The 16,796-nt window shown below is 33.3% G+C and overlaps 2 pseudogenes; one reads left to right on the forward strand and one right to left on the reverse strand.

Annotated features, from left to right (window-relative positions):
• Nucleotides 1-5,867: 5,867 nt before the first annotated feature.
• Nucleotides 5,868-8,447, reverse strand: LOC18022198 (annotated as a pseudogene).
• A 90-nt stretch (nucleotides 8,448-8,537) lies between these two features.
• Nucleotides 8,538-16,221, forward strand: LOC18022200 (annotated as a pseudogene).
• The last annotated feature ends 575 nt before the right edge of the window (nucleotides 16,222-16,796 follow it).

Raw genomic sequence — 16,796 nt, forward strand, 5'->3', positions numbered from 1 at the left:
TTTCTTGATAAATTACGAATGAACAGTCGTATCTTTCTGTTTAATATTTATTTTTAAATTATTTTTACCGTATAATTTAAATATTTATCAATTTTCAATATGTAAATTTTTTGACTGATTGATTATGATTAAAAAAATACAATAACATATTTGTTAATCATATGTTTATTATAAAAGTATTATTTAAATTTCAAATGTTAAATTAAATCTAAACTATATTTAAAGAAGTTTAAAGTAATTTAACTTATATCAAAAAAATCTTTAATTATTTAAATTAATATCTAATTTTCGGAATTACTTTTTATATAAAAGAAAATGTATTTTTAAAAATAATATCGCAACAAAATAGGATAATCTTAAAACAGTTTTTAAATAATTATTTTTAAATAATACTTTGGGAGTGTTTGGATGCAAATACTAAAAGTGCTTTTTTTAAGATAATAGATATATAATTCTAATTATTAATAATTCTCTATTTTTTTTGTTATGACAAAAAAAAGAAAAAACGTAGGTCAACTGGTAATCCATGGGTCAATTAAATTTCAAACCCCGTTTTAGAACATAAGTCAAAATAATAGAGAATATCATGAAAACACACAGTTTGAAATATATTCTGATTTGAAGATAGTAGAAGATAATATTTCACAATTCTAATAATTTCAGTTTCAGTCTAATAATATCAATATAAAACTACGAAAAAACCATTATATCTTTCTGTATAATATTATTTTAATTATATATTTTCGTATATAACTACTAATTTTATGAAATATTATTATATTATGGTGTGCTTTTTTTAAAAATAAATTATACCTTACTATGAAAATTTACTTTCTCTAAAAAATTACTTTCTATGAAAAATTACGAATAAACCGTTGTGTTTTTCCATTTAATATTATTATTTAGGTGTATATTTTTGTGTATAACTGCTAATTTTATGAAAGATTATTATTGTATGATTGTGTATTTTCATTTATTTTTGGGTTTATGTGTTGTTTATTTAGTAAATCTATGATTACACTCTAATGCAAAAAAGAATGTTTGAGATTTTATATAAGTGATTTCACATATCCCACGTTCGAAGAATATGAAGGCGGACGACAACTTAGCACAGAGTGCTCGGTCTACATTCATGTGTAAACTCGATACCTCCGGGTTGAATTACTAAACCGTTCTAGGTATCTAACCTGTTGGCAATATATATATATATATATATATATATTAAAATTATTTTAGTGAACCATTACAACTCTTGAGTTTATAGTTATTTTACTAAATATTGCAATTCTTGAGATTATGGTCATTTTACCAACCATTGCAATTTTTAATTTATGGTTATTCACTAAACAATGCAACTCTTGAGTTTATAGTTATTTCACCAATCATTGCACCTCTTGAGTTTATAGTTATTAAACTATTGCAACTGTTGAGACTATGCTTATTCTAAACCATTGCAGCTATTCTTTTGTACCCTTTGGAGTTCTATAAAATATTAAGAAATCTTTGGAGAGAAAAAAAAGAGCACATAATTGCATATAAAAACCAGAAGAAACAACATAATAGCAAAGCACATAAAACTCTATTTATATCTCTTGTATCTTAACCTAGAATAAGAGAGAAATTTTGATTGTCTTATCCTACAAATAATTTGTGTAACCCAAGGCTTGTTACGGGTCAAAATACTCTTTTAAAAAATATTTCGTACAAGATTCAATAATTACCCAAGTTTATAATTTATTAAGATCCAGGTTTAATCACAATATTTTCTACTCTATTAATAATAACAATATGAAAACTACGAATGAGCCATTATGTTTCTGTTTAATATTATTTATAATTATATCTTTTTGTGTATAATTACTAATTTTTATGAAAAGATATTATTGTATGGTTGTATTTTTTATTTATTTTTTTATTTAATTATACATTTTCATGAAAAATTACAAATGACTTGTTGTGTCTTTCTGTGTAATATTATTTTTTAATTGTATATTTTCGTGTATAACTGCTAATTTTATAAAATGTAATTATTTTAGGGACAATTAAATGAATAACCAAAATTCATAAAGTGATGAAGAAAATAGCCATAAAGATCACGTAATAAAGCAAGTAACAAAGTCCATGATTTTGAGACAAAAATAACCTTATGTGGATAAGAGCGGTAAAAAAAAAGCAAGAGAAAGAATGTACTCTCAGACGCGCAAGACGTATACCTTATCTAAAACTAATCTGTGTCAGTATAGACAATCTAATCACTAACATAACATATAGATATTATTTAAACTTTCAAAAATTAATTTCCCTGCATTTTTTCTATGGACAAAAATGAAAGTTACTGCAATTAAATATGTTCTTACCATCAAGAGTCATATTAGTTCTGTTTGGCCAGGATGCACTACCGGTATATAATAACGACCGGCTGGAGATATGATAATATATTACAATTTAAAGGATTATAATTTACTTATAGACAAGTTATAATATATTATAGTTAAACTATACTGATATAAGTTGTTATGCAATTAGTTTAATTAGTACAACATATATGCAGACATTCTTTATATTACTGAACTTGATTTTATAGTCCATCTATATTTTCGTATTGAGTAGGCATACATAACAAAGTTTCGATAGTGCAGTTGTGGATTCCACTTTGGCAGATATTCCTTACGAAAGAGACAGCAAATTTGTTGGTCGGATGTTCAAATCTAAAGTTGACTGTAAAATCAAGATTGCCATTCATGCCATACAGAGGAAGTTCCACTTTCGGACAACGCGCTCAGCCCCCACATTCATGGTTTTAAAGTGTGTTTGTAAATCATGCGAGTAGCGTGTGTATGCTGTTATTATGGATGAGTTTGGAAACTTTCAGATCCGGCAGGCAACACTTGACCATGAAGTCAATAAAAGCATACATTCAAAGAGTCAAACAAAAGTTCTATATACATATAGACAATCTACAGAAAATCCTATCAATAAAAAACTCATTCACGTATATATACATAGAAAACACAGACAGATATAATAATGATTCACATGTAGTCATTCTATATAAACTACATAGTCAATCAATTTAGTACGAATCCGAAAATAGAACTTCTAATTTCCTTTAATCTGAAACCCAAAAATTTCGATTATTTCAGCCTCCAATTGCAGAACCCATAATCCAGAATCGACGATTTCATCTTATACAGCTTATTGTGACATCATCAATGATAACGAACAAAACCCAAACCCATAATCGAAAATGATATTGTTAATATAAACTCAAACCCAGAATTAGCCAACAGATTCAGGTCCACCACCGGCTAATTCGTCGGAGAAATCTGCTCCTCCGCAGGCTAATTCCTCATCACCTCCTAGCCCACCGGCTGATTCATCACCACCACCACCGTCCGACCCAGAACCGTTGCCTCCTCCTCCCGATTCAAAGCTTATACAGCTTATTGCATCAGCATCAACGAGTACAAATCCAAACACAATCTTTCTTAACATTTCCCCATTTTTCATTGGTATGCAATAAATCAGAACCACAAACAAAATAATTTACAGTATTTCGCTGTTCTTCACTCTTCAATCTTTGATGATTCTTCACTTAACTTGAAATCTTTATCACTTTTCAATCTTTGTTGTTCTTCACTTTTGTCAATTGCTCTCTTTTTAGAATAGAAATTCAAAGAGAAAGCTTTCTCCCGATTTTATAAATTCTTCCCCCAAATTTTGTTTTTCAAATACTAATTATATTATGTGGATGAGTTAAAACCAACAATAATATATTTACTTTTACAGATTAAATTTAATAAATTATGTCCTGCGAGTGGAGAAGTTAAATGGTAAACTTGTATATATTGTATATAATATATAGAATATAGTAACCATTATCTTTATATGGTTATTTCTTTAAATATTAAAATTTTGTTGGTTATTAACTGCAATTTCCCATTATTTTATGATTGTGTCTTTTTGTTTAAATTTTTTAAATTGTACTCATCCGTGAAAAACTATGACTGACTGTTTTATCTTCTATTTAATATTATTGTTTAATTATACTTTTCATGTATAAGTGCTAATTTTATGAAAGGTTACTAATGTATGGTTTTGTTTTTTTCGTTTTTTTTTTTAAATTTTCTTACCTTTTCTTGATAAATTACAAATGAACAGTTGTATCTTTCTGTTTAATATTTATTTTTAATTATACATTTTTGTGTATAACTACTATTGTTATGAAAAGGTTGTGATTTTCCAAGCATAACTTTTGATTTATGAAAAAGTTACAGTTTTTTTAATTGTACCTTTTCATACAACTTTCTATAAAGTTTAATAATAACATATGCAAGAACTAACCAATTATATCAAGTTCTACATGTGAATTCAATACAGTGTGTCCACAAATACTTCTCACGAGGATCCCTCTCTCTGCATTCCAAACTAACATTTATAATTTGTTGGTTTTACGGTGAGAGTGTTTTCCATCTGCGAAGTGAATGCATTCAAATCTGTCGTATTTGGGATCCAGGAATGTATACTATGGGAAGGCATGTTTTGTAGAATGGTTGCAGGATACTCTCTCTCGGAATTACCGAGACAATACCTTAACAAGACAATGTTTGATATCAGTTGGGATCAAATCGAGGGTAAACCAAAGTTAACATTTCTAAATGATGACCTATACGGAAATTGGTATCAAATTGTCGAATATACAGAGCTATTAAAGAAGGAATTGGGTTTTGTAATGCGATGTGCATATTAGAGTTTCTATAAAGAAAATATAACCACACACAAATTTCGTATCACAACTTCGAGCACAAGGAAGGAAAATAACAGATTTAATAATCTGTTAGCGAGCAATGCTTCACAAAAACATCGTCAAATTCGCTTTTTTATTTCTATTGACTTGAATATATGACGCATATTTCTGCTTATGTAATTATTTGCTTTCGAATTTTCTTTAATGACTTTGTAAACAAGTATTGATTTCAATGAAATTGTTTAGTAAAAATGCAATCAATACCTTTTTCCCCCAAAGTTTTAATTTTGGGGTGGGGTAGTCTAACGATCGCCCTACAATCCCAAACTCGGAGGTTGTCCAAGTTTGGTTTCTTTTTGTACCAAAGTTCATATGGAGTAAATTTATTCATTTGTTTAGGAATCATATTTAATAAATATCACGCTGTTAACATGGTTTCACCCCAAAATCCGTCACTTAATCCCGAATAAGATAACATGGAACTAACCATTTCTTTTAGGATTCTGTTTTTCCTCAGATACACTATTTTGCTGTGGTGTATATGGAGCCGTAGTCTCATGTATAATGCCTATGGACTAGAAATACACAGGATCATAATATTCTCCACCTCTATCAATGCGTAATACCGTAATCAAGTCATTTTGTTGCAATGCAACCTCAGTTTTATAAATCTTAAATTTATCTAGGACCTCGTCTTTAGCATGCAATAAATATATATATAACAAAACCGAGCTATGTTCATCGATGAACGTGATGAAATACTTCTTGTTTCCTAAAGATGGTGTAGCATGCAAATCACATAGATCACTATGTATAAGTCCAAGCACCACAGATTTTTTTTCTATACTCTTAAATGGTTGTCTAACTATCTTTGTCAACATGCAAGTACTACACTTCTTTATATTCATATCAAAAGTAGGAATCAAACCTTCTTTAGACATTTCAATCATTTGCTTATAATGTACATAACCTAATCTTGCATGCAATGGAGAAGTATCTACTTTGCTAGAATATGCCATATAAAAAGAAGTGTAGGGAGAGAGGGAGAGAGAGAGAGGGAGGGAGAGAGGGAGAGATAGGGAGGGAGAGAGGGAGAGAGAGAGAGAGAGAGGGAGAGAGAGAGGGAGGGAGAGAGAGAGAGAGGTTCTTGATGGCTTCTTCAGCTTCAGCTTCTACGTGATGGCTGTAATCAAATTTAACACAAAGCAAAAAGAGACAAGATGCATTAAAGATGGAAGCTGTTCTCAACCTGAAAAATTGCAATCCTTTGAAAAAAAATAAGAGAGAGGAGAAATTTAGACCTGTGGGCATGAAAGTAAGAAATGGGTTTTAGTGGCTTCGTCCTTCCATTCAACACCATCAAACCATTCTTTCACTGAGTATCGTATGATGAGTCCATTTCCACCATGCGTGCCACTTTAGGAATCCAGTGGAAGCTTTTTCAGGCTTGGACAATTGGTTACGTCAATTGTCTCTAGACATGGAAAGCATAGAGGACTCCAATAGATATTCTTCAGCTCTAGTAGATCATACAATGTAAGAGAAATCAGCTTTTGAAAGGGAACAATCTCTAATTCTTTACCTTCACAAGCTTTCTCTTTGTTTATTATATCTTCTAGTTCATGTGAACCGATAACATAAAGAATTTTAAGATTTGGAGCGAACATCAGAAAAGTCAACTCCCTCAAATATTTGCATATCCTTATAACCACTTTGGAGAGGCTCAAGAAACGTGGGCTTCTTGGATTGTGTAGAGGAGAAACTGTCTTGGTTTCGATGTTTACCATCTTTATCTCAGAGATACTGTAAGCCAAAATGTTCGCTCCGAGAGAGTTCTATTACCTGATAGATCCAAAACAACTAGCTTTGGCATGGAGTTGAAAAATTCACTCGATATCTTTGCCAATGACGTTCCTTGCATGACCAAAGTTGTGAGTTCCAGACATTCAGCACTGCCAGCAAGATGGTGAATATTGTTATTCATCAATGACATCTTTCTCACAACCTTCCAATTCTTAACCTTTGGCATTTCACGTAACCCAAGGCCTGCACGCACGATGAATGCCTCTTTTTGTTTTCCCAAGTCAGATGCAACCCATAAGCCATTTCACGAACAACATCATGCATACGCACAACATCGTGCAAACGCTCAACGTCATGCACACGCACAATATTTTTTTCACGCTGATCCTCCATCAATAATGATGCATGAACAAGACTATTGATAATAACATAACCCTCATTCTCAGCCTTTTCAACACATTCACTTCCATCAATAATCCCTTCGCCTATCCAGTATTCCATCAATTTTGTCTAGGGAATATCACCATCTTTTGGAAATAATGCGTAATATAGCAAACACGATTTGACCTGCTCCCCTTTATAAGATTATCGTAGCTATACTTCAAAAGCGGAAGGATATTATCTTCCATGCCAGAAAACTTGATAGCGTATGAATTCAAAACATCTATAGCATGACGCCATTCTTGCAGTGTCTTCTTGCATGACATGGTCTCCCCTACAACATTGAGCGCCAATGGTAGGCCACAACATTTTTTAGCAACTATTCTTGCAAGATAGGGATATCCGGATCACTTCCTAGTGTTATTTCTCCGACCTTTTTTCGGAACAAATCAAATGCGTCACTGTCCGCCACGCACTGGACTTCCATTGGGTCTTCCACCCCCATGTGTGCACACATATCCTGGGAACGGGTGGTGAAGGCCACTTTGCATCTGTTTTGTGTTGTTGGAAATGGGATTCCGATCTTTTTCAACTCCACCTTCTCCCATATGTCGTCTAAAAACAACACAATTTTTTTGTTCTTTAAGAAATTGAATAAAACATCGACCTTTTGTGTCTTCTCCTTCTCTTTCCACTCCCATCCATCAAAACCAAGTTTCCGAGCGATTTCATCTTGAATCTTCTCTACATTTAACTCTTTAGACACGACAACAACCCAAATCACAAAGTCAAATCCACACCTTTCTTCGGTGAACTTATTGTTGATTTGTTCGAGAAGCGTTGTTTTTCCTACTCCGCCCATACCATACAGACCCATAATACCAACACCATCTTTCCTGAGATATTTCCATGCCTTATGGAGCATTGTTTCTTGACCAACAATTGTCGGTTGAAGTTGTCTCTCCAGCACCTCGGGTAGTTGAGCCTGCTCAGCAACAACTCCGAAAACTCCACTACATTTGAGTTTCTCAACATCTCTCAACATCAAGAAACCCTTTTTCCCATGATAACTAGATCTTAAACTCTTAGAGCAAAACCCACAAAGACACAGTCTTTGAAGTTCATCATCTCTAGCAGTAGCAATAAGAAGATCGTTGACTTCTCTTTCTATAGTCTCAGTTCTAGTAAGCATACCTGGATTTCGGAAAGCCTCTTTAGACCTTTATCCTCTTCTCTTGTGACCCTTCTTGATAAATCATCCCACTTAGCCTTGAGCTCTTTCATGGTCGTCTCCAGAGCCTTGAGATTCTTCTTGAGATTTTGTATACAGGCTACTTTCTCGTCTAGCCAGTCAAAGATTTTATTTGTACACGGATCACAAGGTATCGAGAAAGAGATGCCCATTTTACAGAATGAGAGAGAGACTTCGAAATTCACTGATCAGAGCAAACCAGAGAGGATGCAGAAAATAATTGAAAATAGGCTTTTTGTGAAATATTGCATCTTTCTTTCTCGTCCACATAAATAACTGATTTTTCTTGGAAATTTTGCATCTTTGATTTCTATTAATTCTCACATTCACACTCCGTTGTTGACTTTGGTGGGACATAGTACTCACAAAGTCTCTCCATGGCTAACCAAAGAAAAACACCTGAGAATCTCGTAAAACCCAAATGGCACCTTCCTCATCATCAGTCAAATCACACCACGTGGCAGTTATTGGAGCTGGAGCCGCCGGTCTAGTGGCGGCGAGAGAGCTTCGACGGGAAGGTCACTCTGTGGTCGTCTTCGAGAGACAGAATCAAGTCGGAGGAACATGGATCTACACCGATGATGTCGAACCGGATCCGTTAAGCGTCGACCCGACCCGACTCGTTGTTCACTGGAGCATCTATGACTCTCTCCGAACCAACCTTCCACGAGAGTGTATGGGATTCTGAGACTTCCCATTCGTGATCCGATCCGGAAAGTACAGAGATTTGAGGAGGTTTCCAAGTCACAGGGAAGTTCTTGCGTATCTGCGAGAGTTCGCTAAGGAGTTTGGTATCGAGGAGATGATTCGGTTCGAGACGGAGGTTGTGCGGGTTGCTCCGGCGGCGGAAAGCGACGGAGAAGGAGGAATCCGGAAATGGAAAATCGAATCTACAGAGAAAGGGAAGAACGATCATCGCGATGAGATTTACGATGCGGTTGTTGTTTGTAACGGACATTACAGAGAACCTTGTCTCGCTAAAATTCCTGGTAATTGACTAATTTCTCCTCTTTAAACAAGGATAAAGCTTGTTTCGTCCAAAGATTTTAGATCGAATTTGGAAAGAGATTTTCATTGCAACATTGTTGTTTTAAGCTTTTACTGAGACTCTTTTTGAGTGTAATTGTTTAATCTCTAAAATTATGTCAAATTTGGTATTAGTATAATCACAATAGTTTATTAGTGTTGTAGTAGTAAATTATTGAGATTATACCAATATTTGTAACTATTTCACAAAATTGTTATATTTATTAAATATTATATTTAGAGTTAAATGGTTGAATACCAATAGATGACTCATTAATTAAGAGAATGTGAAGTAATGTTTTTAAATGAAGTAAATACAATAATGATATTTCATTGTAGACAAAGATACCCCTATAATAGAGAGAAATAGATTGTGTAGAGTTTATTTAATGCTCTTTTTAATGTATGTAACAGAATATTAAAAAATACAATAGAAATTTTGTAAGATATTTAGCAACACCCAACCAATTGATTATGACCGTCTATTATAGCAGATAAAATCTGTATAGATTTCTGTAATATATTTTATTTTGATTAACGTAAAAAAAACTACATAATTTATCTTTTGTTATCGCGTAACTTGATGGTGGCAACTAATTCAATTATCAACAACCAAAATAGTCAACGGAAAGGTGAGATTCTTTTGTGTTGTATTAGTTATCTATTATTTCTGAATTATCTGTATAAGGAAGTTATCTAACATTTATGCTGTAAAATGTGATAACTAAGTTGTTGTTATAGATAACTCTGGTATGAAGATAACTTTTAATGTTAACTGTCAAAATATAATAAATATAAATAAGTACCCTCTTATTTTAAAATATTATTAAAGAGAATAATATAAGGATATATACATCAGAAACATAATGAAGGCAAGAAAATAATGATAACTGTGTATTTATATAATAATGTGTGCAGATAACTTGCTTGGCTGGATAATGGCGAATGTTAATGCAAATATACCATATACATAGACGACTACTAATGTCAATTGCAAAGACATATCACTTACCGGTGGATACTAACTAAAAGTGTAAAGTTAATATCAATAAGTAGAAACCTGATTTCTCCCTTAAAAAAAAAGCAAGTCTATTAGCGGATAAATATTATCCAAAGTTATCATCATAACTTAATGTCTTTATGTTAACAGATAACTTATTCAACACAATATCTATTAAAGTTATATACGGTGGAAACTCTCATCTGGATGAGCTGCAATCTCGTGAATGATTAGAATGCAACAATCAACAAGTTTTGATAGGTTTTGTTTTATCCTTCTAAAAAATTTAGTACAAAAATGGGGATGAAATCTAATAGTAGTGTATTTTGCAGTGATAAGACTTAATATTTCGTGTATTTTGCAGATTTAAATATTTTCATTCCAAAATATAATAGCAAAAAATAAAATAAAAAATTTTCTCAACTGGATTTTCAACACATATTATCTGTGAGGGTCCCCACATATAAATTTTATTTCTGAAACTTCATATACAGCACCAAATCAACTATAGGGGTTTGTTAGTCTTTTTTATATGAACAGTTTACTATAACAGTACCATTTTTTGGACGCTTAATTTTGAAAGTATCTGATGTCATTTAGTGCAATTACTCTTATATTTATATATAAGATGAGATATGTGTTTTATATATGTGTATATATATATTATATGAGAGAAGAGACTAAAGAGAGAGAGGAAGAAGTGAGAACGATTTCTCTTATTATTCACATCTGCATCTTCCTCTTTAATTACACTCATATTTATAGCAAAAGGAAATGTTTAAAATATTAGACAAAAGCGGTGAAGTAAGTCGGTAAAAACACTCGCCCCTATATGATGGATAAGCATTATTTTAACACTTCCTCTTGATTATCCATCACACAATCTTAAGATCGATATAATTTAGCTCTTGAATCAATAATCTCTTTTTTGGATTGATGATTCTTGATTTCTACGTCATTGGAATTGTAATACTTTCTTCCAGTGTCTTGGATATCTTTTGTGTATTCTTTGATGCTTTGTTAAAAACCTTTTCATAAAAAAACCCATTAGGATAAAAACCATGGTAAGGAAAAAAATGCATCCACGCGCTTCATTATACTTCTTCTGGAAATATACCTTTTTAGATGTTTATATTTTTGCGTCTTTCTAGCTGCCTCGTTAAAAACCTCATCATAGAAAAACTCATTGGGATAAAAACCATGATAAGGGAAAAAGGGTGCGTCTTCTGGATGAATCTCTTTATATGGTTCTTATGGAACCCTTTCATATATGTCTTCCGGACATATATCCTTGTATGGTTCTTCTAGAACCTTTTTATAAGTGTCTTCAGAACATTTTCTCTATATGGTTCTTCTGGAACTTTTTTACAAATGTCTTTAGGGCATCTTTATTCGGTTCTTCTAGAACCTTTTACAAATGTCTTCAAGACATTTTCTCTATATGGTTCTTATGGAACCTTTTCACCTAAGAGGGGATTTTTATCTTACAAGGCCATCGGTCTCCCGCGCTTTAATTGAACCCGCGGTTCATTTGCTCTATTCTCATCAATAATTTGGTTCGGAATATTTCTTTTGATGAAGCATTAGCAGCGGGGATACATGATTTCGTCACCCATCTTATATCTTTGAACGCATCAAGTAACTGGTTTGCCAAACTTTACAAATGTACAATTTTATGACCACCACCACACGTTTATTGGTAGGAGGATCGAGATAAGCCAAAGTTTATATACACTTTTGTGCTATCTTTTGGTGGTTCTCTAGATCCTCCCCCTCAACGCAGGGAATTCATTTTCATCAAAGTGGCAATCGACAAACGTACCGTAAACATATCTCCAGTTACCAGTTCAAGATATCATCTCTAGAATAATCCCTTTATTTATACTACTCGAGAAAAACTCTTCAGGAGTTTTGATGATCATCATTCTTTATTTCAATCGAGTAGTGTTCCCGGGAACAGAATTCCAATATAATCCTTTAGGGATTAATTCCTCTAGAGGTTAATCTTTGGTTCCACCTTTTATGGTGAATCGAGATATCTTATCATCGATTTCATTCAGGTACCTGATTATATCATTAACCATGTCAATAATCTCTTCAGGAGATTAATCCTCTTTTGCTCCTTTTCTTTTGAGGATTTGGAACCAAAGTAGTCTATCACGTTTTTTTTTACGTGTCATAGACGCGAATAGACCGTCCTTCATGGACATCTATTTTTAGTGGAGCTCAGCTAGGATATGAGATTTTGTTTTTTCACTCAATATGAACTTCAGGTTCATATGAGGATTCATCAGCTGTTTTCTATATGTCATACTGCATATTTTATGTCACCACATGGAGATCACCATAATTGGTTTTGCAATCCCTTAAATTTGCTTTATTTTAAGCTCATTTCGAGTGCGAACATAATCTTCTAGATATTCAGCTTACACTCAATCTGGGATTCTTTAATTCTCTCCCTCGAGATGATGACACTTTTAATGTCTATCCATCTCGAATTGAATCCCACTCTATGACCAACTACATATTCGATGAGCTTTAAACCAAAAAAAAAATGGTGATCCATCCATGGATGCTTTTCACGATGGCTTCATTTTTTTTCTTTCATTATGACATGAATTAGTTGAAAAAGATTCTGGTTTTTCAACATGTATTCTCAATGATCTTATATCATTGGAATTACCGGGATGGCTTAACCGATTTATTCAATTAGTAAACTTCAGATTTACTATGGTATATACCCTTGCCATGTTTTTTATTTATTTATCACATATATGCATGTCACCATCGTGTACTCTTGTGGAGCATTTTTCTCTTTCGGAGCTTCTAGCTCTTCTGGAGTTTTTAGCTCTTCCGGAGCTTTTAGCTCTTACGGGGCTTTTAACTATTCCGGAGCTTCTAGCTTTTACGGGGCTTTTAACTCTTCCAGAGCTTCTAGCTCTTACGGAGTTTTTAGCTCTTCCGGAGCTTGTAGCTCTTACGGGGTTTTTAGCTCTTACGGGATTTTTAAGTCTTCCGGAAGTTTGTACTTTTAAAGACATGTTTTGATATCTTTAATCCATATTATAATTGATAAAATATAAAAGATATTAAAACATATTAACTCATAATAATAACATACCTGGTATAGCTTCCATAGGTTTTGAAGGCACCAAGCCTAAAATAAAGGAGGAGGTATAACCTTCCACTCCATCATTTTGTGTTCATGAAGGAGGCTTAACCTTCCACTCCATAAAATTTGATTAAGGAGGAGGATTAAACCATCAACTCCAAAATTTTATGATCACGGAAGAGGTTTAACCTTCTATTCCATAAATATATGATCTAGGAGGAGAGATAACCTTCTACTCCATAATATTAGTAAGGAGGAGATTTAATCTTCCACTCCACAAATATAGATACAGAGGAGGATTAACCTTCCACTCCAATATTTTGTAACCATGGAGAAGGTTTAACCTTCTACTCCATAAATAAATTTAAATATATAAACAGAAATTAAACAAGGAGGAGGCATAACCTACCATTCCATAAATAAATTTAAATATATAGCATAAATTAAATAAGGAGGAGGTACAACCTACCACTCCATAAATATAAACAAGGAGGATGTTTAACCTTCAACTCCATAATTATAATCTGAAGAGACATAGTCTACCATATGATCATATTATCGTGAAGGCATAGTCTATCATAACGATCGGTTGGGGAAAAGCATAGCCTATCATTCTGTAAGCTTGAAAATAAATTGAATATAAATTTAAATCAACAGTTCGGGGAAAGCAGAACCTATCATCCCGAAATAATATATAAATTTAAAATAGATGGAACATAAACTTAAATCTTACATCTTTTGATATAAGAACAGATTGAGAAGCGCTCGTGCTGATAACGTGTTAAATATTATATTTATATATAAGATGAGATATGTGTTTTATATATGTGTATATATATATATTATATGAGAGACGAGACTAAAGAGAGAGAAAGAAGAGAGAACGATTTCTCTTATTATTCACATATGCATCTTCCTCTTTAAATACACTCATATTTATAGCAAGAGAAAATGTTTAAAATATTAGACAAAGGCGGTAAAGTAAGTCGGTAAAAACACTCGCCCCTATATGATGGATAAGCATTATTTTAACAATATTAAGTTTATCATATTATGTCGTGGAGTAATTAAACCTTCCCCTCTGTTTTTGGTCGTCTGGATTTTGTTTCCCTTCCGCTCTGTTTTTTTTTTTTTTTTTTTTTTGCAAGTTATGATTTCTAGACTCTGTTTTTTAGTACTTTGGTTGTTTTGCTCTGTTTCGACCATCAATAAAATACCGTCTCATTGTAAAAAAAATAAAAAATAGTTGTGAACATGGCATATAATTGTTTTTATACATCAGAAGGAAATTGAAAATTAAGGTGCCATTATATTTGGTGCATGTTGTCTTTAGAAAATAAAAAATAAAGTTAAACAAGAGGTCAGAGTAAATTTATGTGTATAAATTTGTTAATGTCTTCATTTAGTATGTAGTGATTTTGATTGAAGGTTGGCTGATGAGTTTGATTGTGATTTTTTTCTTTCTCTGGAAACTTTTAGGAATAAGTTCTTGGCCAGGGAAGGAGAAACATAGCCATAATTGTCGTATTCCCGAACCATTCAAAGATCAGGTAACTTATTTTTTCAAAAGATCACAATGTCAGATTCTATTGTAATGCTTAAGATTGTGGTACATTTGATTAGGTTGTTGTGCTTATTGGAAACTCTGCAAGTTCTGATGATATAAGTAGGGACATTGCTCGAGTTGCCAAGGAGGTTCATGTGGCTTGTAGATCAAATGCAGCTGACACTTTTATCAAGCAGACCGGTTACACTAATATATGGACGCATTCGATGGTGGGTTAGCTGCTATTTAAAAAGCTTACCTTAATTCGATGATAGTAAGACAAGTTTTATGTTTTCTTGTAACCTTATACGCAGATTGCACGTGTCCATGAGGATGGTTCTGTTATTTTTCAAAACGGGAAAACAATTTTGGTTGATGTGATTATGCATTGCACTGGGTATTAATTATTCATTTCGTTCTTTCGCTTCGAGTTTTTGGGGTTTTTGTTTTCGAAATGTGAGAAACCTTTAAAAGGCTCTTTCTTTTTTCAAAGGTATAAGTATCACTTCCCGTTTCTTGAAACTAATGGAAGTGTTATTGTAGATGATAACCGTGTCGGGCCATTGTACAAACACACCTACCCTCCAACATTAGCACCGTGGCTCTCCTTTGTCGGGATACCATGGAAGGTACGTACATCTCTTAATCTCCCTAGAACAATTCACTTTTTTACTCAACTTTTATATAATCGTAACAACAAATCGGATTTTCAGGTTGTACCGTCTCCGTTCCCTATGTTTGAGCTGCAAAGCAAGTGGATCGCTGGTGTTTTGTCGGGTCGGATCACACTTCCTTCAAAGAAGGAGATGCTAATGGAAATCAAGACCTTCTATGCAAGACTTGAAGCCCAAGGGACTCCTAAGCGGTACACTCACTATTTGGGCATTAAGAAGTAAGAAGCTCTTCAACTTGTGCTTCTTCTGTGAGACCAAATCTTGCTGTTCTGCACCAAATCTAAACCAAAACCAAATAGAAACACATTAAACGACTTTTCTTTTTGTTGCTTCATAGTTTGAGTACCATAATTGGTTGGCTTCGAAATGCGGGTGCTCTGGAACAGAGGAATGGAGGAAAGAAATGTGTTGATGTGTTTCATGAGGAAGATTGAGCATCCAGAGACGTATAGAGACGAATGGGAAGATCATCACTTGGTTTCTCAAGCGTATCAAGATTTCTCTTTCTACGTATGAACAAAAGATCAGACTGTAACAAATACGGTGTGCTAAATGTCAGAGTTGAGCTAAAAAAAACGTACAATTAGATTTATAGATACGTACAATTTTTCTAACACTAAACAGGCCATTAACTTGGCTTCCGATGGTTTCAAGTCTAGTATGGCATACCTGGACTTGAGCAAGCCTTCTTAGACCTTTATTCTGTTCTCCCTCCACCCTTCTTGACAAATCATCTCGCCATCCCTTCAACTCATCCACGGTTGTCTCCAAAGCTGTGAGACTCTCAGCAAGTTTTGTTTGAAACTTGATAGGAATTTAAATCTTATAATTCCTTTAGCCTAAGATCTACTATATGAATATACTTGCATAAAAATTTTAGGAAGTTAGAAACTTACTTGAACTCAGCTTGCAAGAAGATGATTGGTAGGTGATCTTCTAGCTCTATGTATCCAAATTATTCTTCTACCAAGAGATGGGTGCTTTTGTAGAGAATAGAGAGAAGTATGCTTTAAGAGAGAGTGAAATTTAACTTGTGTCAAAACTAAAATGACCAAAGCTATCACTTTAGATGGAGCTGGATGCATCTATTTATAGGAGAGCAAGAGCAAAAAACTTCATCTCTAAGTTTTCTTTTAGCTTGGAGACAAAGCTCCCTAATTTCCTCTCCATTTGCCACATTGGTAAACACATGTATGACATGCCTTAACTTCCTCCATGGCTGCCACATAGCTCACAATAGCTTACTCACCAAGTT

This window comes from Eutrema salsugineum, unplaced genomic scaffold, assembly GCF_000478725.1.
Source record: "Eutrema salsugineum unplaced genomic scaffold, Eutsalg1_0 scaffold_15, whole genome shotgun sequence".
NCBI lineage: Eukaryota > Viridiplantae > Streptophyta > Magnoliopsida > Brassicales > Brassicaceae > Eutrema > Eutrema salsugineum.